Source organism: Triturus cristatus, chromosome 5_1 (genome assembly GCF_964204655.1).
Source record: "Triturus cristatus chromosome 5_1, aTriCri1.1, whole genome shotgun sequence".
In the NCBI taxonomy this organism is placed as follows: domain Eukaryota; kingdom Metazoa; phylum Chordata; class Amphibia; order Caudata; family Salamandridae; genus Triturus; species Triturus cristatus.
The window spans coordinates 924388003-924411007 of NC_140587.1; the positions used below are offsets into that span (position 1 = coordinate 924388003).

Consider the following 23005-nt stretch of genomic DNA (forward strand, 5'->3'; position numbering starts at 1 on the left):
AGCTGAAAATAAGCTTTCAAACTATCTGGGGTTCACTGACATTAGCAGTTCTGCATATGCTTGTCCCCCAGCACAGCACGAACGGCGGCCTGTTAGCTCAGTTGGTTAGAGCGTGGTGCTAATAACGCCAAGGTCACAGGTTCGATCCCTGTACAGGCCAAGTTTCTGTGTTCAATAAAAGATGCTTTTTCTTGTGTCTCTTTGTTATCTGTATATCTCTTTGGAGCAAGAGCTGCTAGAATGATTAGTTGAATCAATTTGATATAGATGTGGAATTATATATTAATGTTAAAGTGCCTTGAACATCCATTAATGGTTCAAAGTTCTAACACTAAGTAATTAATCTACCATTTATTACAAGTAATTTAGGAAAGTCTAGTTTTGATTTTTTGATAATGCTTAAAGACACCATGAATGTAAACAGCTGAATATAAGATTTCCATCTATCTCGGATTAACAATCAGTAGCACATCATCATCTGTTATTTCTTCAGTAGTATGCTATAAATATAGTAAGCCTATTATCTGATTCTGTTAGAACATGAAGTTAAAAATGCCAAGAACATACTTTCTACCACTCTCCAAGCAAACACTTAACGCTGCTTTAATGTTGAAATAAATGCATTTTCTTCTGTATCTTGTTTAAATCTATATTTCCTTTGAGCAGAAGCTGATAGAATGAGTAGATGAATTAATTTAATATAGATGATGAACTGTTATTTATTGCTAAACCACATGGAAAATACATTAATGGTTCTAAGTTTTAACACTAAGAATGAAAATCTCATTTGTATTGATTTTTTTGTGATATTTGTTTCTTCATGTCGATAATATATAAATATACCTTATGGGTAAACAGCTGAAAATAAGCTTTCAAACTATCTGGGGTTCACTGACATTAGCAGTTCTTCATAGGCTTGTCCCCCAGCCCAGCACGAACAGCGGCCTGTTAGCTCAGTTGGTTAGAGCGTGGTGCTAATAACGCCAAGGTCACAGGTTCGATCCCTGTACAGGCCAAGTTTCTGTGTTAAATAAAAGATGCTTTTTCTTCTGTCTCTTTGTTATCTGTATATCTCTTTGGAGCAAGAGCTGCTAGAATCATTAGTTGAATCAATTTGATATAGATGTGGAATTATATATTAATGTTAAAGTGCCTTGAACATCCATTAATGGTTGTAAGTTCTAACACTAAGTAACTAAATCTCTCATTTATTACAAGCATTTCCTTCTGTCTGATGTTTATCTCTATATTTCCTTTGAGCAGAAGCTGATAGAATGAGTAGATGAATTAATTTAATATAGATGATAAACTGTTATTTATTGCTAAACCACATAGAAAATACATTAATGGTTCTAAGTTTTAACACTAAGAATGAAAATCTCATTTGTATTGATTTTTTTGTGATATTTGTTTCTTCATGTCGATAATATATAAATATACCTTATGGGTAAACAGCTGAAAATAAGCTTTCAAACTATCTGGGGTTCACTGACATTAGCAGTTCTTCATATGCTTGTCCCCCAGCCCAGCACGAACAGCGGCCTGTTAGCTCAGTTGGTTAGAGCGTGGTGCTAATAACGCAAAGGTCACAGGTTCGATCCCTGTACAGGCCAAGTTTCTGTGTTAAATAAAAGATGCTTTTTCTTCTGTCTCTTTGTTATCTGTATATCTCTTTGGAGCAAGAGCTGCTAGAATCATTAGTTGAATCAATTTGATATAGATGTGGAATTATATATTAATGTTAAAGTGCCTTGAACATCCATTAATGGTTGTAAGTTCTAACACTAAGTAACTAAATCTCTCATTTATTACAAGCATTTTCTTCTGTCTGATGTTTATCTCTATATTTCCTTTGAGCAGAAGCTGATAGAATGAGTAGATGAATTAATTTAATATAGATGATAAACTGTTATTTATTGCTAAACCACATAGAAAATACATTAATGGTTCTAAGTTTTAACACTAAGAATGAAAATCTCATTTGTATTGATTTTTTTGTGATATTTGTTTCTTCATGTCGATAATATATAAATATACCTTATGGGTAAACAGCTGAAAATAAGCTTTCAAACTATCTGGGGTTCACTGACATTAGCAATTCTTCATATGCTTGTCCCCCAGCCCAGCACGAACGGCGGCCTGTTAGCTCAGTTGGTTAGAGCGTGGTGCTAATAACGCCAAGGTCACAGGTTCGATCCCTGTACAGGCCAAGTTTCTGTGTTAAAAAAAAGATGCTTTTTCTTGTGTCTCTTTGTTAACTGTATATCTCTTTGGAGCAAGAGCTGCTAGAATCATTAGTTGAATCAATTTGATATAGATGTGGAATTATATATTAATGTTAAAGTGCCTTGAACATCCATTAATGGTTGTAAGTTCTAACACTAAGTAACTAAATCTCTCATTTATTACAAGCATTTTCTTCTGTCTGATGTTTATCTCTATATTTCCTTTGAGCAGGAGCTGATAGAATGAGTAGATGAATTAATTTAATATAGATAATGAACTGTTATTTATTGCTAAACCACATAGAACATACATTAATGGTTCTAAGTTTTAACACTAAGAATGAAAATCTCATTTGTATTGATTTTTTTGTGATATTTGTTTCTTCATGTCGATAATATATAAATATACCTTATGGGTAAACAGCTGAAAATAAGCTTTCAAACTATCTGGGGTTCACTGACATTAGCAGTTCTGCATATGCTTGTCCCCCAGCACAGCACGAACGGCGGCCTGTTAGCTCAGTTGGTTAGAGCGTGGTGCTAATAACGCCAAGGTCACAGGTTCGATCCCTGTACAGGCCAAGTTTCTGTGTTCAATAAAAGATGCTTTTTCTTGTGTCTCTTTGTTATCTGTATATCTCTTTGGAGCAAGAGCTGCTAGAATGATTAGTTGAATCAATTTGATATAGATGTGGAATTATATATTAATGTTAAAGTGCCTTGAACATCCATTAATGGTTCAAAGTTCTAACACTAAGTAATTAATCTACCATTTATTACAAGTAATTTAGGAAAGTCTAGTTTTGATTTTTTGATAATGCTTAAAGACACCATGAATGTAAACAGCTGAATATAAGATTTCCATCTATCTCGGATTAACAATCAGTAGCACTTCATCATCTGTTATTTCTTCAGTAGTATGCTATAAATATAGTAAGCCTATTATCTGATTCTGTTAGAACATGAAGTTAAAAATGCCAAGAACATACTTTCTACCACTCTCCAAGCAAACACTTAACGCTGCTTTAATGTTGAAATAAATGCATTTTCTTCTGTATCTTGTTTAAATCTATATTTCCTTTGAGCAGAAGCTGATAGAATGAGTAGATGAATTAATTTAATATAGATGATGAACTGTTATTTATTGCTAAACCACATGGAAAATACATTAATGGTTCTAAGTTTTAACACTAAGAATGAAAATCTCATTTGTATTGATTTTTTTGTGATATTTGTTTCTTCATGTCGATAATATATAAATATACCTTATGGGTAAACAGCTGAAAATAAGCTTTCAAACTATCTGGGGTTCACTGACATTAGCAGTTCTTCATAGGCTTGTCCCCCAGCCCAGCACGAACAGCGGCCTGTTAGCTCAGTTGGTTAGAGCGTGGTGCTAATAACGCCAAGGTCACAGGTTCGATCCCTGTACAGGCCAAGTTTCTGTGTTAAATAAAAGATGCTTTTTCTTCTGTCTCTTTGTTATCTGTATATCTCTTTGGAGCAAGAGCTGCTAGAATCATTAGTTGAATCAATTTGATATAGATGTGGAATTATATATTAATGTTAAAGTGCCTTGAACATCCATTAATGGTTGTAAGTTCTAACACTAAGTAACTAAATCTCTCATTTATTACAAGCATTTCCTTCTGTCTGATGTTTATCTCTATATTTCCTTTGAGCAGAAGCTGATAGAATGAGTAGATGAATTAATTTAATATAGATGATAAACTGTTATTTATTGCTAAACCACATAGAAAATACATTAATGGTTCTAAGTTTTAACACTAAGAATGAAAATCTCATTTGTATTGATTTTTTTGTGATATTTGTTTCTTCATGTCGATAATATATAAATATACCTTATGGGTAAACAGCTGAAAATAAGCTTTCAAACTATCTGGGGTTCACTGACATTAGCAATTCTTCATATGCTTGTCCCCCAGCCCAGCACGAACGGCGGCCTGTTAGCTCAGTTGGTTAGAGCGTGGTGCTAATAACGCCAAGGTCACAGGTTCGATCCCTGTACAGGCCAAGTTTCTGTGTTAAAAAAAAGATGCTTTTTCTTGTGTCTCTTTGTTAACTGTATATCTCTTTGGAGCAAGAGCTGCTAGAATCATTAGTTGAATCAATTTGATATAGATGTGGAATTATATATTAATGTTAAAGTGCCTTGAACATCCATTAATGGTTGTAAGTTCTAACACTAAGTAACTAAATCTCTCATTTATTACAAGCATTTTCTTCTGTCTGATGTTTATCTCTATATTTCCTTTGAGCAGGAGCTGATAGAATGAGTAGATGAATTAATTTAATATAGATGATGAACTGTTATTTATTGCTAAACCACATAGAACATACATTAATGGTTCTAAGTTTTAACACTAAGAATGAAAATCTCATTTGTATTGATTTTTTTGTGATATTTGTTTCTTCATGTCGATAATATATAAATATACCTTATGGGTAAACAGCTGAAAATAAGCTTTCAAACTATCTGGGGTTCACTGACATTAGCAGTTCTGCATATGCTTGTCCCCCAGCACAGCACGAACGGCGGCCTGTTAGCTCAGTTGGTTAGAGCGTGGTGCTAATAACGCCAAGGTCACAGGTTCGATCCCTGTACAGGCCAAGTTTCTGTGTTAAAAAAAAGATGCTTTTTCTTGTGTCTCTTTGTTAACTGTATATCTCTTTGGAGCAAGAGCTGCTAGTAGTTGAATCAATTTGATATAGATGTGGAATTATATATTAATGTTAAAGTGCCTTGAACATCCATTAATGGTTGTAAGTTCTAACACTAAGTAACTAAATCTCTCATTTATTACAAGCATTTTCTTCTGTCTGATGTTTATCTCTATATTTCCTTTGAGCAGGAGCTGATAGAATGAGTAGAGGAATTAATTTAATATAGATGATGAACTGTTATTTATTGCTAAACCACATGGAAAATACATTAATGGTTCTAAGTTTTAACACTAAGATTGAAAATCTCATTTGTATTGATTTTTTTGTGATATTTGTTTCTTCATGTCGATAATATATAAATATACCTTATGGGTAAACAGCTGAAAATAACCTTTCAAACTATCTGGGGTTCACTGACATTAGCACTTCTTCATATGCTTGTCCCCCAGCCCAGCACAAACAGTGGCCTGTTAGCTCAGTTGGTTAGAGCGTGGTGCTAATAACGCCAAGGTCACAGGTTCGATCCCTGTACAGGCCAAGTTTCTGTGTTCAATAAAAGATGCTTTTTCTTGTGTCTCTTTGTTATCTGTATATCTCTTTGGAGCAAGAGCTGCTAGAATGATTAGTTGAATCAATTTGATATAGATGTGGAATTATATATTAATGTTAAAGTGCCTTGAACATCCATTAATGGTTCAAAGTTCTAATACTAAGTAATTAATCTCCCATTTATTACAAGTAATTTAGGAAAGTCTAGTTTTGATTTTTTGATAATGCTTAAAGACACCATGAATGTAAACAGCTGAATATAAGATTTCCATCTATCTCGGATTAACAATCAGTAGCACTTCATCATCTGTTATTTCTTCAGTAGTATGCTATAAATATAGTAAGCCTATTATCTGATTCTGTTAGAACATGAAGTTAAAAATGCCAAGAACATACTTTCTACCACTCTCCAAGCAAACACTTAACGCTGCTTTAATGTTGAAATAAATGCATTTTCTTCTGTATCTTGTTTAAATCTATATTTCCTTTGAGCAGAAGCTGATAGAATGAGTAGATGAATTAATTTAATATAGATGATGAACTGTTATTTATTGCTAAACCACATGGAAAATACATTAATGGTTCTAAGTTTTAACACTAAGAATGAAAATCTCATTTGTATTGATTTTTTTGTGATATTTGTTTCTTCATGTCGATAATATATAAATATACCTTATGGGTAAACAGCTGAAAATAAGCTTTCAAACTATCTGGGGTTCACTGACATTAGCAGTTCTTCATATGCTTGTCCCCCAGCCCAGCACGAACAGCGGCCTGTTAGCTCAGTTGGTTAGAGCGTGGTGCTAATAACGCAAAGGTCACAGGTTCGATCCCTGTACAGGCCAAGTTTCTGTGTTAAATAAAAGATGCTTTTTCTTCTGTCTCTTTGTTATCTGTATATCTCTTTGGAGCAAGAGCTGCTAGAATCATTAGTTGAATCAATTTGATATAGATGTGGAATTATATATTAATGTTAAAGTGCCTTGAACATCCATTAATGGTTGTAAGTTCTAACACTAAGTAACTAAATCTCTCATTTATTACAAGCATTTTCTTCTGTCTGATGTTTATCTCTATATTTCCTTTGAGCAGAAGCTGATAGAATGAGTAGATGAATTAATTTAATATAGATGATAAACTGTTATTTATTGCTAAACCACATAGAAAATACATTAATGGTTCTAAGTTTTAACACTAAGAATGAAAATCTCATTTGTATTGATTTTTTTGTGATATTTGTTTCTTCATGTCGATAATATATAAATATACCTTATGGGTAAACAGCTGAAAATAAGCTTTCAAACTATCTGGGGTTCACTGACATTAGCAATTCTTCATATGCTTGTCCCCCAGCCCAGCACGAACGGCGGCCTGTTAGCTCAGTTGGTTAGAGCGTGGTGCTAATAACGCCAAGGTCACAGGTTCGATCCCTGTACAGGCCAAGTTTCTGTGTTAAAAAAAAGATGCTTTTTCTTGTGTCTCTTTGTTAACTGTATATCTCTTTGGAGCAAGAGCTGCTAGAATCATTAGTTGAATCAATTTGATATAGATGTGGAATTATATATTAATGTTAAAGTGCCTTGAACATCCATTAATGGTTGTAAGTTCTAACACTAAGTAACTAAATCTCTCATTTATTACAAGCATTTTCTTCTGTCTGATGTTTATCTCTATATTTCCTTTGAGCAGGAGCTGATAGAATGAGTAGATGAATTAATTTAATATAGATAATGAACTGTTATTTATTGCTAAACCACATAGAACATACATTAATGGTTCTAAGTTTTAACACTAAGAATGAAAATCTCATTTGTATTGATTTTTTTGTGATATTTGTTTCTTCATGTCGATAATATATAAATATACCTTATGGGTAAACAGCTGAAAATAAGCTTTCAAACTATCTGGGGTTCACTGACATTAGCAGTTCTGCATATGCTTGTCCCCCAGCACAGCACGAACGGCGGCCTGTTAGCTCAGTTGGTTAGAGCGTGGTGCTAATAACGCCAAGGTCACAGGTTCGATCCCTGTACAGGCCAAGTTTCTGTGTTCAATAAAAGATGCTTTTTCTTGTGTCTCTTTGTTATCTGTATATCTCTTTGGAGCAAGAGCTGCTAGAATGATTAGTTGAATCAATTTGATATAGATGTGGAATTATATATTAATGTTAAAGTGCCTTGAACATCCATTAATGGTTCAAAGTTCTAACACTAAGTAATTAATCTACCATTTATTACAAGTAATTTAGGAAAGTCTAGTTTTGATTTTTTGATAATGCTTAAAGACACCATGAATGTAAACAGCTGAATATAAGATTTCCATCTATCTCGGATTAACAATCAGTAGCACTTCATCATCTGTTATTTCTTCAGTAGTATGCTATAAATATAGTAAGCCTATTATCTGATTCTGTTAGAACATGAAGTTAAAAATGCCAAGAACATACTTTCTACCACTCTCCAAGCAAACACTTAACGCTGCTTTAATGTTGAAATAAATGCATTTTCTTCTGTATCTTGTTTAAATCTATATTTCCTTTGAGCAGAAGCTGATAGAATGAGTAGATGAATTAATTTAATATAGATGATGAACTGTTATTTATTGCTAAACCACATGGAAAATACATTAATGGTTCTAAGTTTTAACACTAAGAATGAAAATCTCATTTGTATTGATTTTTTTGTGATATTTGTTTCTTCATGTCGATAATATATAAATATACCTTATGGGTAAACAGCTGAAAATAAGCTTTCAAACTATCTGGGGTTCACTGACATTAGCAGTTCTTCATAGGCTTGTCCCCCAGCCCAGCACGAACAGCGGCCTGTTAGCTCAGTTGGTTAGAGCGTGGTGCTAATAACGCCAAGGTCACAGGTTCGATCCCTGTACAGGCCAAGTTTCTGTGTTAAATAAAAGATGCTTTTTCTTCTGTCTCTTTGTTATCTGTATATCTCTTTGGAGCAAGAGCTGCTAGAATCATTAGTTGAATCAATTTGATATAGATGTGGAATTATATATTAATGTTAAAGTGCCTTGAACATCCATTAATGGTTGTAAGTTCTAACACTAAGTAACTAAATCTCTCATTTATTACAAGCATTTCCTTCTGTCTGATGTTTATCTCTATATTTCCTTTGAGCAGAAGCTGATAGAATGAGTAGATGAATTAATTTAATATAGATGATAAACTGTTATTTATTGCTAAACCACATAGAAAATACATTAATGGTTCTAAGTTTTAACACTAAGAATGAAAATCTCATTTGTATTGATTTTTTTGTGATATTTGTTTCTTCATGTCGATAATATATAAATATACCTTATGGGTAAACAGCTGAAAATAAGCTTTCAAACTATCTGGGGTTCACTGACATTAGCAATTCTTCATATGCTTGTCCCCCAGCCCAGCACGAACGGCGGCCTGTTAGCTCAGTTGGTTAGAGCGTGGTGCTAATAACGCCAAGGTCACAGGTTCGATCCCTGTACAGGCCAAGTTTCTGTGTTAAAAAAAAGATGCTTTTTCTTGTGTCTCTTTGTTAACTGTATATCTCTTTGGAGCAAGAGCTGCTAGAATCATTAGTTGAATCAATTTGATATAGATGTGGAATTATATATTAATGTTAAAGTGCCTTGAACATCCATTAATGGTTGTAAGTTCTAACACTAAGTAACTAAATCTCTCATTTATTACAAGCATTTTCTTCTGTCTGATGTTTATCTCTATATTTCCTTTGAGCAGGAGCTGATAGAATGAGTAGATGAATTAATTTAATATAGATGATGAACTGTTATTTATTGCTAAACCACATAGAACATACATTAATGGTTCTAAGTTTTAACACTAAGAATGAAAATCTCATTTGTATTGATTTTTTTGTGATATTTGTTTCTTCATGTCGATAATATATAAATATACCTTATGGGTAAACAGCTGAAAATAAGCTTTCAAACTATCTGGGGTTCACTGACATTAGCAGTTCTGCATATGCTTGTCCCCCAGCACAGCACGAACGGCGGCCTGTTAGCTCAGTTGGTTAGAGCGTGGTGCTAATAACGCCAAGGTCACAGGTTCGATCCCTGTACAGGCCAAGTTTCTGTGTTAAAAAAAAGATGCTTTTTCTTGTGTCTCTTTGTTAACTGTATATCTCTTTGGAGCAAGAGCTGCTAGTAGTTGAATCAATTTGATATAGATGTGGAATTATATATTAATGTTAAAGTGCCTTGAACATCCATTAATGGTTGTAAGTTCTAACACTAAGTAACTAAATCTCTCATTTATTACAAGCATTTTCTTCTGTCTGATGTTTATCTCTATATTTCCTTTGAGCAGGAGCTGATAGAATGAGTAGAGGAATTAATTTAATATAGATGATGAACTGTTATTTATTGCTAAACCACATGGAAAATACATTAATGGTTCTAAGTTTTAACACTAAGATTGAAAATCTCATTTGTATTGATTTTTTTGTGATATTTGTTTCTTCATGTCGATAATATATAAATATACCTTATGGGTAAACAGCTGAAAATAACCTTTCAAACTATCTGGGGTTCACTGACATTAGCACTTCTTCATATGCTTGTCCCCCAGCCCAGCACAAACAGTGGCCTGTTAGCTCAGTTGGTTAGAGCGTGGTGCTAATAACGCCAAGGTCACAGGTTCGATCCCTGTACAGGCCAAGTTTCTGTGTTCAATAAAAGATGCTTTTTCTTGTGTCTCTTTGTTATCTGTATATCTCTTTGGAGCAAGAGCTGCTAGAATGATTAGTTGAATCAATTTGATATAGATGTGGAATTATATATTAATGTTAAAGTGCCTTGAACATCCATTAATGGTTCAAAGTTCTAATACTAAGTAATTAATCTCCCATTTATTACAAGTAATTTAGGAAAGTCTAGTTTTGATTTTTTGATAATGCTTAAAGACACCATGAATGTAAACAGCTGAATATAAGATTTCCATCTATCTCGGATTAACAATCAGTAGCACTTCATCATCTGTTATTTCTTCAGTAGTATGCTATAAATATAGTAAGCCTATTATCTGATTCTGTTAGAACATGAAGTTAAAAATGCCAAGAACATACTTTCTACCACTCTCCAAGCAAACACTTAACGCTGCTTTAATGTTGAAATAAATGCATTTTCTTCTGTATCTTGTTTAAATCTATATTTCCTTTGAGCAGAAGCTGATAGAATGAGTAGATGAATTAATTTAATATAGATGATGAACTGTTATTTATTGCTAAACCACATGGAAAATACATTAATGGTTCTAAGTTTTAACACTAAGAATGAAAATCTCATTTGTATTGATTTTTTTGTGATATTTGTTTCTTCATGTCGATAATATATAAATATACCTTATGGGTAAACAGCTGAAAATAAGCTTTCAAACTATCTGGGGTTCACTGACATTAGCAGTTCTTCATATGCTTGTCCCCCAGCCCAGCACGAACAGCGGCCTGTTAGCTCAGTTGGTTAGAGCGTGGTGCTAATAACGCCAAGGTCACAGGTTCGATCCCTGTACAGGCCAAGTTTCTGTGTTAAATAAAAGATGCTTTTTCTTCTGTCTCTTTGTTATCTGTATATCTCTTTGGAGCAAGAGCTGCTAGAATCATTAGTTGAATCAATTTGATATAGATGTGGAATTATATATTAATGTTAAAGTGCCTTGAACATCCATTAATGGTTGTAAGTTCTAACACTAAGTAACTAAATCTCTCATTTATTACAAGCATTTTCTTCTGTCTGATGTTTATCTCTATATTTCCTTTGAGCAGAAGCTGATAGAATGAGTAGATGAATTAATTTAATATAGATGATAAACTGTTATTTATTGCTAAACCACATAGAAAATACATTAATGGTTCTAAGTTTTAACACTAAGAATGAAAATCTCATTTGTATTGATTTTTTTGTGATATTTGTTTCTTCATGTCGATAATATATAAATATACCTTATGGGTAAACAGCTGAAAATAAGCTTTCAAACTATCTGGGGTTCACTGACATTAGCAATTCTTCATATGCTTGTCCCCCAGCACGAACGGCGGCCTGTTAGCTCAGTTGGTTAGAGCGTGGTGCTAATAACGCCAAGGTCACAGGTTCGATCCCTGTACAGGCCAAGTTTCTGTGTTAAAAAAAAGATGCTTTTTCTTGTGTCTCTTTGTTAACTGTATATCTCTTTGGAGCAAGAGCTGCTAGAATCATTAGTTGAATCAATTTGATATAGATGTGGAATTATATATTAATGTTAAAGTGCCTTGAACATCCATTAATGGTTGTAAGTTCTAACACTAAGTAACTAAATCTCTCATTTATTACAAGCATTTTCTTCTGTCTGATGTTTATCTCTATATTTCCTTTGAGCAGGAGCTGATAGAATGAGTAGATGAATTAATTTAATATAGATAATGAACTGTTATTTATTGCTAAACCACATAGAACATACATTAATGGTTCTAAGTTTTAACACTAAGAATGAAAATCTCATTTGTATTGATTTTTTTGTGATATTTGTTTCTTCATGTCGATAATATATAAATATACCTTATGGGTAAACAGCTGAAAATAAGCTTTCAAACTATCTGGGGTTCACTGACATTAGCAGTTCTGCATATGCTTGTCCCCCAGCACAGCACGCACGGCGGCCTGTTAGCTCAGTTGGTTAGAGCGTGGTGCTAATAACGCCAAGGTCACAGGTTCGATCCCTGTACAGGCTAAGTTTCTGTGTTAAAAAAAAGATGCTTTTTCTTGTGTCTCTTTGTTAACTGTATATCTCTTTGGAGCAAGAGCTGCTAGTAGTTGAATCAATTTGATATAGATGTGGAATTATATATTAATGTTAAAGTGCCTTGAACATCCATTAATGGTTGTAAGTTCTAACACTAAGTAACTAAATCTCTCATTTATTACAAGCATTTTCTTCTGTCTGATGTTTATCTCTATATTTCCTTTGAGCAGAAGCTGATAGAATGAGTAGATGAATTAATTTAATATAGATGATAAACTGTTATTTATTGCTAAACCACATAGAAAATACATTAATGGTTCTAAGTTTTAACACTAAGAATGAAAATCTCATTTGTATTGATTTTTTTGTGATATTTGTTTCTTCATGTCGATAATATATAAATATACCTTATGGGTAAACAGCTGAAAATAAGCTTTCAAACTATCTGGGGTTCACTGACATTAGCAATTCTTCATATGCTTGTCCCCCAGCCCAGCACGAACGGCGGCCTGTTAGCTCAGTTGGTTAGAGCGTGGTGCTGATAACGCCAAGGTCACAGGTTCGATCCCTGTACAGGCCAAGTTTCTGTGTTAAAAAAAAGATGCTTTTTCTTGTGTCTCTTTGTTAACTGTATATCTCTTTGGAGCAAGAGCTGCTAGAATCATTAGTTGAATCAATTTGATATAGATGTGGAATTATATATTAATGTTAAAGTGCCTTGAACATCCATTAATGGTTGTAAGTTCTAACACTAAGTAACTAAATCTCTCATTTATTACAAGCATTTTCTTCTGTCTGATGTTTATCTCTATATTTCCTTTGAGCAGGAGCTGATAGAATGAGTAGATGAATTAATTTAATATAGATAATGAACTGTTATTTATTGCTAAACCACATAGAACATACATTAATGGTTCTAAGTTTTAACACTAAGAATGAAAATCTCATTTGTATTGATTTTTTTGTGATATTTGTTTCTTCATGTCGATAATATATAAATATACCTTATGGGTAAACAGCTGAAAATAAGCTTTCAAACTATCTGGGGTTCACTGACATTAGCAGTTCTGCATATGCTTGTCCCCCAGCACAGCACGAACGGCGGCCTGTTAGCTCAGTTGGTTAGAGCGTGGTGCTAATAACGCCAAGGTCACAGGTTCGATCCCTGTACAGGCCAAGTTTCTGTGTTAAAAAAAAGATGCTTTTTCTAGTGTCTCTTTGTTAACTGTATATCTCTTTGGAGCAAGAGCTGCTAGTAGTTGAATCAATTTGATATAGATGTGGAATTATATATTAATGTTAAAGTGCCTTGAACATCCATTAATGGTTGTAAGTTCTAACACTAAGTAACTAAATCTCTCATTTATTACAAGCATTTTCTTCTGTCTGATGTTTATCTCTATATTTCCTTTGAGCAGGAGCTGATAGAATGAGTAGATGAATTAATTTAATATAGATGATGAACTGTTATTTATTGCTAAACCACATGGAAAATACATTAATGGTTCTAAGTTTTAACACTAAGATTGAAAATCTCATTTGTATTGATTTTTTTGTGATATTTGTTTCTTCATGTCGATAATATATAAATATACCTTATGGGTAAACAGCTGAAAATAACCTTTCAAACTATCTGGGGTTCACTGACATTAGCAATTCTTCATATGCTTGTCCCCCAGCCCAGCACGAACGGCGGCCTGTTAGCTCAGTTGGTTAGAGCGTGGTGCTAATAACGCCAAGGTCACAGGTTCGATCCCTGTACAGGCCAAGTTTCTGTGTTCAATAAAAGATGCTTTTTCTTGTGTCTCTTTGTTATCTGTATATCTCTTTGGAGCAAGAGCTGCTAGAATGATTAGTTGAATCAATTTGATATAGATGTGGAATTATATATTAATGTTAAAGTGCCTTGAACATCCATTAATGGTTCAAAGTTCTAACACTAAGTAATTAATCTCCCATTTATTACAAGTAATTTAGGAAAGTCTAGTTTTGATTTTTTGATAATGCTTAAAGACACCATGAATGTAAACAGCTGAATATAAGATTTCCATCTATCTCGGGTTAACAATCAGTAGCACTTCATCATCTGTTATTTCTTCAGTAGTATGCTATAAATATAGTAAGCCTATTATCTGATTCTGTTAGAACATGAAGTTAAAAATGCCAAGAACATACTTTCTACCACTCTCCAAGCAAACACTTAACGCTGCTTTAATGTTGAAATAAATGCATTTTCTTCTGTATCTTGTTTAAATCTATATTTCCTTTGAGCAGAAGCTGATAGAATGAGTAGATGAATTAATTTAATATAGATGATGAACTGTTATTTATTGCTAAACCACATGGAAAATACATTAATGGTTCTAAGTTTTAACACTAAGAATGAAAATCTCATTTGTATTGATTTTTTTGTGATATTTGTTTCTTCATGTCGATAATATATAAATATACCTTATGGGTAAACAGCTGAAAATAAGCTTTCAAACTATCTGGGGTTCACTGACATTAGCAGTTCTTCATATGCTTGTCCCCCAGCCCAGCACGAACAGCGGCCTGTTAGCTCAGTTGGTTAGAGCGTGGTGCTAATAACGCCAAGGTCACAGGTTCGATCCCTGTACAGGCCAAGTTTCTGTGTTAAATAAAAGATGCTTTTTCTTCTGTCTCTTTGTTATCTGTATATCTCTTTGGAGCAAGAGCTGCTAGAATCATTAGTTGAATCAATTTGATATAGATGTGGAATTATATATTAATGTTAAAGTGCCTTGAACATCCATTAATGGTTGTAAGTTCTAACACTAAGTAACTAAATCTCTCATTTATTACAAGCATTTTCTTCTGTCTGATGTTTATCTCTATATTTCCTTTGAGCAGAAGCTGATAGAATGAGTAGATGAATTAATTTAATATAGATGATAAACTGTTATTTATTGCTAAACCACATAGAAAATACATTAATGGTTCTAAGTTTTAACACTAAGAATGAAAATCTCATTTGTATTGATTTTTTTGTGATATTTGTTTCTTCATGTCGATAATATATAAATATACCTTATGGGTAAACAGCTGAAAATAAGCTTTCAAACTATCTGGGGTTCACTGACATTAGCAATTCTTCATATGCTTGTCCCCCAGCACGAACGGCGGCCTGTTAGCTCAGTTGGTTAGAGCGTGGTGCTAATAACGCCAAGGTCACAGGTTCGATCCCTGTACAGGCCAAGTTTCTGTGTTTAAAAAAAGATGCTTTTTCTTGTGTCTCTTTGTTAACTGTATATCTCTTTGGAGCAAGAGCTGCTAGAATCATTAGTTGAATCAATTTGATATAGATGTGGAATTATATATTAATGTTAAAGTGCCTTGAACATCCATTAATGGTTGTAAGTTCTAACACTAAGTAACTAAATCTCTCATTTATTACAAGCATTTTCTTCTGTCTGATGTTTATCTCTATATTTCCTTTGAGCAGGAGCTGATAGAATGAGTAGATGAATTAATTTAATATAGATAATGAACTGTTATTTATTGCTAAACCACATAGAACATACATTAATGGTTCTAAGTTTTAACACTAAGAATGAAAATCTCATTTGTATTGATTTTTTTGTGATATTTGTTTCTTCATGTCGATAATATATAAATATACCTTATGGGTAAACAGCTGAAAATAAGCTTTCAAACTATCTGGGGTTCACTGACATTAGCAGTTCTGCATATGCTTGTCCCCCAGCACAGCACGCACGGCGGCCTGTTAGCTCAGTTGGTTAGAGCGTGGTGCTAATAACGCCAAGGTCACAGGTTCGATCCCTGTACAGGCTAAGTTTCTGTGTTAAAAAAAAGATGCTTTTTCTTGTGTCTCTTTGTTAACTGTATATCTCTTTGGAGCAAGAGCTGCTAGTAGTTGAATCAATTTGATATAGATGTGGAATTATATATTAATGTTAAAGTGCCTTGAACATCCATTAATGGTTGTAAGTTCTAACACTAAGTAACTAAATCTCTCATTTATTACAAGCATTTTCTTCTGTCTGATGTTTATCTCTATATTTCCTTTGAGCAGGAGCTGATAGAATGAGTAGATGAATTAATTTAATATAGATGATGAACTGTTATTTATTGCTAAACCACATGGAAAATACATTAATGGTTCTAAGTTTTAACACTAAGATTGAAAATCTCATTTGTATTGATTTTTTTGTGATATTTGTTTCTTCATGTCGATAATATATAAATATACCTTATGGGTAAACAGCTGAAAATAAGCTTTCAAACTATCTGGGGTTCACTGACATTAGCAATTCTTCATATGCTTGTCCCCCAGCCCAGCACAAACGGCGGCCTGTTAGCTCAGTTGGTTAGAGCGTGGTGCTAATAACGCCAAGGTCACAGGTTCGATCCCTGTACAGGCCAAGTTTCTGTGTTCAATAAAAGATGCTTTTTCTTGTGTCTCTTTGTTATCTGTATATCTCTTTGGAGCAAGAGCTGCTAGAATGATTAGTTGAATCAATTTGATATAGATGTGGAATTATATATTAATGTTAAAGTGCCTTGAACATCCATTAATGGTTCAAAGTTCTAACACTAAGTAATTAATCTCCCATTTATTACAAGTAATTTAGGAAAGTCTAGTTTTGATTTTTTGATAATGCTTAAAGACACCATGAATGTAAACAGCTGAATATAAGATTTCCATCTATCTCGGATTAACAATCAGTAGCACTTCATCATCTGTTATTTCTTCAGTAGTATGCTATAAATATAGTAAGCCTATTATCTGATTCTGTTAGAACATGAAGTTAAAAATGCCAAGAACATACTTTCTACCACTCTCCAAGCAAACACTTAACGCTGCTTTAATGTTGAAATAAATGCATTTTCTTCTGTATCTTGTTTAAATCTATATTTCCTTTGAGCAGAAGCTGATAGAATGAGTAGATGAATTAATTTAATATAGATGATGAACTGTTATTTATTGCTAAACCACATGGAAAATACATTAATGGTTCTAAGTTTTAACACTAAGAATGAAAATCTCATTTGTATTGATTTTTTTGTGATATTTGTTTCTTCATGTCGATAATATATAAATATACCTTATGGGTAAACAGCTGAAAATAAGCTTTCAAACTATCTGGGGTTCACTGACATTACCACTTCTTCATATGCTTGTCCCCCATGACTGTGCACACAGTGGCCTGTTAGCTCAGTTGGTTAGAGCGTGGTGCTAATAATGCCAAGGTCACAGGTTCGATCCCTGTACATGCCAGGTGTCTGAGTTAAAAGAAAGCTTTTTCTTATCTCTCATTGTTAACTGTATACCTCTTTGGAGCAAGAGCTGCTAGAAAGATTCGATTAATACATTTTATATAGATGTGGAATTACATATTAATGTTAAAGTGCCTTGAACATCCATTAATGGTTCAAAGTTCTAACACTAAGTAATTAATCTCCCATTTATTACAAGTAATTTAGGAAAGTCTAGTTTTGATTTTTTGATAATGCTTAAAGACACCATGAATGTAAACAGCTGAATATAAGATTTCCATCTATCTCGGGTTAACAATCAGTAGCACTTCATCATCTGTTATTTCTTCAGTAGTATGCTATAAATATAGTAAGCCTATTATCTGATTCTGTTAGAACATGAAGTTAAAAATGCCAAGAACATACTTTCTACCACTCTCCAAGAAAACACTTAACGCTGCTTTAATGTTGAAATAGATGCATTTTCTTCTGTATCTTGTTTAAATCTATATTTCCTTTGAGCAGAAGCTGATAGAATGAGTAGATGAATTAATTTAATATAGATGATGAACTGTTATTTATTGCTAAACCACATGGAAAATACATTAATGGTTCTAAGTTTTAACACTAAGATTGAAAATCTCATTTGTATTGATTTTTTTGTGATATTTGTTTCTTCATGTCGATAATACATAAATATACCTTATGGGTGAACAGCTGAAAATAAGCTTTCAAACTATCTGGGGTTCACTGACATTAGCAATTCTTCATATGCTTGTCCCCCAGCCCAGCACGAACGGCGGCCTGTTAGCTCAGTTGGTTAGAGCATGGTGCTAATAACGCCAATGTCACAGGTTCGATCCCTGTACAGGCCAAGTTTCTGTGTTAAAAAAAAGAAGCTTTTTCTTCTGTCTCTTTGTTATCTGTATATCTCTTTGGAGCAAGAGCTGCTAGAATCATTAGTTGAATCAATTTGATATAGATGTGGAATTATATATTAATGTTAAAGTGCCTTGAACATCCATTAATGGTTGTAAGTTCTAACACTAAGTAACTAAATCTCTCATTTATTACAAGCATTTTCTTCTGTCTGATGTTTATCTCTATATTTTCTTTGAGCAGGAGCTGATAGAATGAGTAGATGAATTAATTTAATATAGATGATGAACTGTTATTTATTGCTAAACCACATGGAAAATACATTAATGGTTCTAAGTTTTAACACTAAGATTGAAAATCTCATTTGTATTGATTTTTTTGTGATATTTGTTTCTTCATGTCGATAATATATAAATATACCTTATGGGTAAAGAGCTGAAAATAAGCTTTCAAACTATCTGGGGTTCACTGACATTAGCAATTCTTCATATGCTTGTCCCCCAGCCCAGCACGAACGGCGGCCTGTTAGCTCAGTTGGTTAGAGCGTGGTGCTAATAACGCCAAGGTCACAGGTTCGATCCCTGTACAGGCCAAGTTTCTGTGTTCAATAAAAGATGCTTTTTCTTGTGTCTCTTTGTTATCTGTATATCTCTTTGGAGCAAGAGCTGCTAGAATGATTAGTTGAATCAATTTGATATAGATGTGGAATTATATATTAATGTTAAAGTGCCTTGAACATCCATTAATGGTTCAAAGTTCTAACACTAAGTAATTAATCTCCCATTTATTACAAGTAATTTAGGAAAGTCTAGTTTTGATTTTTTGATAATGCTTAAAGACACCATGAATGTAAACAGCTGAATATAAGATTTCCATCTATCTCGGATTAACAATCAGTAGCACTTCATCATCTGTTATTTCTTCAGTAGTATGCTATAAATATAGTAAGCCTATTATCTGATTCTGTTAGAACATGAAGTTAAAAATGCCAAGAACATACTTTCTACCACTCTCCAAGCAAACACTTAACGCTGCTTTAATGTTGAAATAAATGCATTTTCTTCTGTATCTTGTTTAAATCTATATTTCCTTTGAGCAGAAGCTGATAGAATGAGTAGATGAATTAATTTAATATAGATGATGAACTGTTATTTATTGCTAAACCACATGGAAAATACATTAATGGTTCTAAGTTTTAACACTAAGAATGAAAATCTCATTTGTATTGATTTTTTTGTGATATTTGTTTCTTCATGTCGATAATATATAAATATACCTTATGGGTAAACAGCTGAAAATAAGCTTTCAAACTATCTGGGGTTCACTGACATTAGCAGTTCTTCATATGCTTGTCCCCCAGCCCAGCACGAACAGCGGCCTGTTAGCTCAGTTGGTTAGAGCGTGGTGCTAATAACGCCAAGGTCACAGGTTCGATCCCTGTACAGGCCAAGTTTCTGTGTTAAATAAAAGATGCTTTTTCTTCTGTCTCTTTGTTATCTGTATATCTCTTTGGAGCAAGAGCTGCTAGAATCATTAGTTGAATCAATTTGATATAGATGTGGAATTATATATTAATGTTAAAGTGCCTTGAACATCCATTAATGGTTGTAAGTTCTAACACTAGGTAACTAAATCTCTCATTTATTACAAGCATTTTCTTCTGTCTGATGTTTATCTCTATATTTCCTTTGAGCAGAAGCTGATAGAATGAGTAGATGAATTAATTTAATATAGATGATAAACTGTTATTTATTGCTAAACCACATAGAAAATACATTAATGGTTCTAAGTTTTAACACTAAGAATGAAAATCTCATTTGTATTGATTTTTTTGTGATATTTGTTTCTTCATGTCGATAATATATAAATATACCTTATGGGTAAACAGCTGAAAATAAGCTTTCAAACTATCTGGGGTTCACTGACATTAGCAATTCTTCATATGCTTGTCCCCCAGCCCAGCACGAACGGCGGCCTGTTAGCTCAGTTGGTTAGAGCGTGGTGCTAATAACGCCAAGGTCACAGGTTCGATCCCTGTACAGGCCAAGTTTCTGTGTTAAAAAAAAGATGCTTTTTCTTGTGTCTCTTTGTTAACTGTATATCTCTTTGGAGCAAGAGCTGCTAGAATCATTAGTTGAATCAATTTGATATAGATGTCGAATTATATATTAATGTTAAAGTGCCTTGAACATCCATTAATGGTTGTAAGTTCTAACACTAAGTAACTAAATCTCTCATTTATTACAAGCATTTTCTTCTGTCTGATGTTTATCTCTATATTTCCTTTGAGCAGGAGCTGATAGAATGAGTAGATGAATTAATTTAATATAGATAATGAACTGTTATTTATTGCTAAACCACATAGAACATACATTAATGGTTCTAAGTTTTAACACTAAGAATGAAAATCTCATTTGTATTGATTTTTTGTGATATTTGTTTCTTCATGTCGATAATATATAAATATACCTTATGGGTAAACAGCTGAAAATAAGCTTTCAAACTATCTGGGGTTCACTGACATTCGCAGTTCTGCATATGCTTGTCCCCCAGCACAGCATGAACGGCGGCCTGTTAGCTCAGTTGGTTAGAGCGTGGTGCTAATAACGCCAAGGTCACAGGTTCGATCCCTGTACAGGCCAAGTTTCTGTGTTAAAAAAAAGATGCTTTTTCTTGTGTCTCTTTGTTATCTGTATATCTCTTTGGAGCAAGAGCTGCTAGAATGATTAGTTGAATCAATTTGATATAGATGTGGAATTATATATTAATGTTAAAGTGCCTTGAACATCCATTAATGGTTCAAAGTTCTAACAGTGTCAACAAGAGATGTGTAGTTCCTACAGGACAGGAAGTCGACAGGGAATAAAATATTCCAATTCAGACTTCAACCTAGTGAAAATAAGTGCACAAGGGAAGGGAATCCCTTCAGGGTGGAACTAAAACCCTCACACACCCAGCAAGCTAGGTGTCATGCTTCATCATCTGGGTTCTGCTCCTCGTCGGGTCGGCGGTGCAATACCCGACGGGCACCCATACAGGGGCTCTTTGTCGGAGATCTTTTGTTCCCTGCCGTATGGTGCATGCGTGTGAGGGCCCGGGAGTGTAGATGTAAGTGATTAAAAAGGTTGGTTAATCTGAATTTAAAGTTTATTGGCTCAGTCAACCACCTATTAAAAAGGGAAGTGAGTGGCGTAAAAGCTATATATGCTCACAACGGATTAGTGGCTAGCTACGCTCGACTCTTATGGTCAACATGTTTCGCGCGCATTGAGTCAGGAGGATCTCGTGGCGCTTCGTCAGGACCTATAATGAAGTGAAGTGTGCTCGAAAAAACTATCTACAGTGTGGTGAAAAGTTCTAACACTAAGTAATTAATCTCCCATTTATTACAAGTAATTAAGGAAAGTCTAGTTTTGATTTTTTGATAATGCTTAAAGACATCATGAATGTAAACAGCTGAATATAAGATTTCCATCTATCTCGGGTTAACAATCAGTAGCACTTCATCATCTGTTATTTCTTCAGTAGTATGCTATAAATATAGTAAGCCTATTATCTGATTCTGTTAGAACATGAAGTTAAAAATGCCAAGAACATACTTTCTACCACTCTCCAAGCAAACACTTAACGCTGCTTTAATGTTGAAATAAATGCATTTTCTTCTGTATCTTGTTTAAATCTATATTTCCTTTGAGCAGAAGCTGATAGAATGAGTAGATGAATTAATTTAATATAGATGATGAACTGTTATTTATTGCTAAACCACATGGAAAATACATTAATGGTTCTAAGTTTTAACACTAAGAATGAAAATCTCATTTGTATTGATTTTTTTGTGATATTTGTTTCTTCATGTCGATAATATATAAATATACCTTATGGGTAAACAGCTGAAAATAAGCTTTCAAACTATCTGGGGTTCACTGACATTAGCAATTCTTCATATGCTTGTCCCCCAGCCCAGCACGAACGGCGGCCTGTTAGCTCAGTTGGTTAGAGCGTGGTGCTAATAACGCCAATGTCACAGGTTCGATCCCTGTACAGGCCAAGTTTCTGTGTTAAATAAAAGATGCTTTTTCTTCTGTCTCTTTGTTATCTGTATATCTCTTTGGAGCAAGAGCTGCTAGAATCATTAGTTGAATCAATTTGATATAGATGTGGAATTATATATTAATGTTAAAGTGCCTTGAACATCCATTAATGGTTGTAAGTTCTAACACTAAGTAACTAAATCTCTCATTTATTACAAGCATTTTCTTCTGTCTGATGTTTATCTCTATATTTCCTTTGAGCAGGAGCTGATAGAATGAGTAGATGAATTAATTTAATATAGATGATGAACTGTTATTTATTGCTAAACCACATGGAAAATACATTAATGGTTCTAAGTTTTAACACTAAGATTGAAAATCTCATTTGTATTGATTTTTTTGTGATATTTGTTTCTTCATGTCGATAATATATAAATATACCTTATGGGTAAACAGCTGAAAATAAGCTTTCAAACTATCTGGGGTTCACTGACATTAGCAATTCTTCATATGCTTGTCCCCCAGCCCAGCACGAACGGCGGTCTGTTAGCTCAGTTGGTTAGAGCGTGGTGCTAATAACGCCAAGGTCACAGGTTCGATCCCTGTACAGGCCAAGTTTCTGTGTTCAATAAAAGATGCTTTTTCTTGTGTCTCTTTGTTAT

The 23005-nt window shown here is 33.7% G+C and overlaps 26 non-coding genes across 26 annotated transcripts; all 26 read left to right on the forward strand.

Annotated features, from left to right (window-relative positions):
• The first annotated feature begins 86 nt into the window (after nt 1-86).
• Nucleotides 87-160, forward strand: TRNAI-AAU (transfer RNA isoleucine (anticodon AAU)). Its single transcript has one exon. It is a non-coding gene; the product is annotated as a tRNA-Ile (tRNA).
• A 782-nt stretch (nt 161-942) lies between these two features.
• On the forward strand, nt 943-1016 carry TRNAI-AAU (transfer RNA isoleucine (anticodon AAU)). Its single transcript has one exon. It is a non-coding gene; the product is annotated as a tRNA-Ile (tRNA).
• Nucleotides 1017-2136: 1120 nt separating this feature from the next.
• TRNAI-AAU (transfer RNA isoleucine (anticodon AAU)) lies at nt 2137-2210 on the forward strand. The gene has a single exon. It is a non-coding gene; the product is annotated as a tRNA-Ile (tRNA).
• A 523-nt stretch (nt 2211-2733) lies between these two features.
• On the forward strand, nt 2734-2807 carry TRNAI-AAU (transfer RNA isoleucine (anticodon AAU)). The gene has a single exon. It is a non-coding gene; the product is annotated as a tRNA-Ile (tRNA).
• A 782-nt stretch (nt 2808-3589) lies between these two features.
• TRNAI-AAU (transfer RNA isoleucine (anticodon AAU)) lies at nt 3590-3663 on the forward strand. The gene has a single exon. It is a non-coding gene; the product is annotated as a tRNA-Ile (tRNA).
• Nucleotides 3664-4186: 523 nt separating this feature from the next.
• TRNAI-AAU (transfer RNA isoleucine (anticodon AAU)) lies at nt 4187-4260 on the forward strand. The gene has a single exon. It is a non-coding gene; the product is annotated as a tRNA-Ile (tRNA).
• A 523-nt stretch (nt 4261-4783) lies between these two features.
• Nucleotides 4784-4857, forward strand: TRNAI-AAU (transfer RNA isoleucine (anticodon AAU)). Its single transcript has one exon. It is a non-coding gene; the product is annotated as a tRNA-Ile (tRNA).
• Nucleotides 4858-5374: 517 nt separating this feature from the next.
• TRNAI-AAU (transfer RNA isoleucine (anticodon AAU)) lies at nt 5375-5448 on the forward strand. Its single transcript has one exon. It is a non-coding gene; the product is annotated as a tRNA-Ile (tRNA).
• A 1379-nt stretch (nt 5449-6827) lies between these two features.
• On the forward strand, nt 6828-6901 carry TRNAI-AAU (transfer RNA isoleucine (anticodon AAU)). The gene has a single exon. It is a non-coding gene; the product is annotated as a tRNA-Ile (tRNA).
• Nucleotides 6902-7424: 523 nt separating this feature from the next.
• On the forward strand, nt 7425-7498 carry TRNAI-AAU (transfer RNA isoleucine (anticodon AAU)). Its single transcript has one exon. It is a non-coding gene; the product is annotated as a tRNA-Ile (tRNA).
• Nucleotides 7499-8280: 782 nt separating this feature from the next.
• Nucleotides 8281-8354, forward strand: TRNAI-AAU (transfer RNA isoleucine (anticodon AAU)). The gene has a single exon. It is a non-coding gene; the product is annotated as a tRNA-Ile (tRNA).
• A 523-nt stretch (nt 8355-8877) lies between these two features.
• Nucleotides 8878-8951, forward strand: TRNAI-AAU (transfer RNA isoleucine (anticodon AAU)). Its single transcript has one exon. It is a non-coding gene; the product is annotated as a tRNA-Ile (tRNA).
• A 523-nt stretch (nt 8952-9474) lies between these two features.
• TRNAI-AAU (transfer RNA isoleucine (anticodon AAU)) lies at nt 9475-9548 on the forward strand. The gene has a single exon. It is a non-coding gene; the product is annotated as a tRNA-Ile (tRNA).
• A 517-nt stretch (nt 9549-10065) lies between these two features.
• On the forward strand, nt 10066-10139 carry TRNAI-AAU (transfer RNA isoleucine (anticodon AAU)). Its single transcript has one exon. It is a non-coding gene; the product is annotated as a tRNA-Ile (tRNA).
• A 782-nt stretch (nt 10140-10921) lies between these two features.
• TRNAI-AAU (transfer RNA isoleucine (anticodon AAU)) lies at nt 10922-10995 on the forward strand. Its single transcript has one exon. It is a non-coding gene; the product is annotated as a tRNA-Ile (tRNA).
• Nucleotides 10996-11513: 518 nt separating this feature from the next.
• Nucleotides 11514-11587, forward strand: TRNAI-AAU (transfer RNA isoleucine (anticodon AAU)). The gene has a single exon. It is a non-coding gene; the product is annotated as a tRNA-Ile (tRNA).
• Nucleotides 11588-12701: 1114 nt separating this feature from the next.
• On the forward strand, nt 12702-12775 carry TRNAI-GAU (transfer RNA isoleucine (anticodon GAU)). Its single transcript has one exon. It is a non-coding gene; the product is annotated as a tRNA-Ile (tRNA).
• Nucleotides 12776-13298: 523 nt separating this feature from the next.
• TRNAI-AAU (transfer RNA isoleucine (anticodon AAU)) lies at nt 13299-13372 on the forward strand. Its single transcript has one exon. It is a non-coding gene; the product is annotated as a tRNA-Ile (tRNA).
• Nucleotides 13373-13889: 517 nt separating this feature from the next.
• Nucleotides 13890-13963, forward strand: TRNAI-AAU (transfer RNA isoleucine (anticodon AAU)). The gene has a single exon. It is a non-coding gene; the product is annotated as a tRNA-Ile (tRNA).
• A 782-nt stretch (nt 13964-14745) lies between these two features.
• On the forward strand, nt 14746-14819 carry TRNAI-AAU (transfer RNA isoleucine (anticodon AAU)). The gene has a single exon. It is a non-coding gene; the product is annotated as a tRNA-Ile (tRNA).
• Nucleotides 14820-15337: 518 nt separating this feature from the next.
• On the forward strand, nt 15338-15411 carry TRNAI-AAU (transfer RNA isoleucine (anticodon AAU)). The gene has a single exon. It is a non-coding gene; the product is annotated as a tRNA-Ile (tRNA).
• Nucleotides 15412-16525: 1114 nt separating this feature from the next.
• Nucleotides 16526-16599, forward strand: TRNAI-AAU (transfer RNA isoleucine (anticodon AAU)). Its single transcript has one exon. It is a non-coding gene; the product is annotated as a tRNA-Ile (tRNA).
• A 2232-nt stretch (nt 16600-18831) lies between these two features.
• TRNAI-AAU (transfer RNA isoleucine (anticodon AAU)) lies at nt 18832-18905 on the forward strand. Its single transcript has one exon. It is a non-coding gene; the product is annotated as a tRNA-Ile (tRNA).
• A 782-nt stretch (nt 18906-19687) lies between these two features.
• TRNAI-AAU (transfer RNA isoleucine (anticodon AAU)) lies at nt 19688-19761 on the forward strand. Its single transcript has one exon. It is a non-coding gene; the product is annotated as a tRNA-Ile (tRNA).
• A 523-nt stretch (nt 19762-20284) lies between these two features.
• On the forward strand, nt 20285-20358 carry TRNAI-AAU (transfer RNA isoleucine (anticodon AAU)). The gene has a single exon. It is a non-coding gene; the product is annotated as a tRNA-Ile (tRNA).
• Nucleotides 20359-20880: 522 nt separating this feature from the next.
• TRNAI-AAU (transfer RNA isoleucine (anticodon AAU)) lies at nt 20881-20954 on the forward strand. Its single transcript has one exon. It is a non-coding gene; the product is annotated as a tRNA-Ile (tRNA).
• Nucleotides 20955-23005: the final 2051 nt, after the last annotated feature.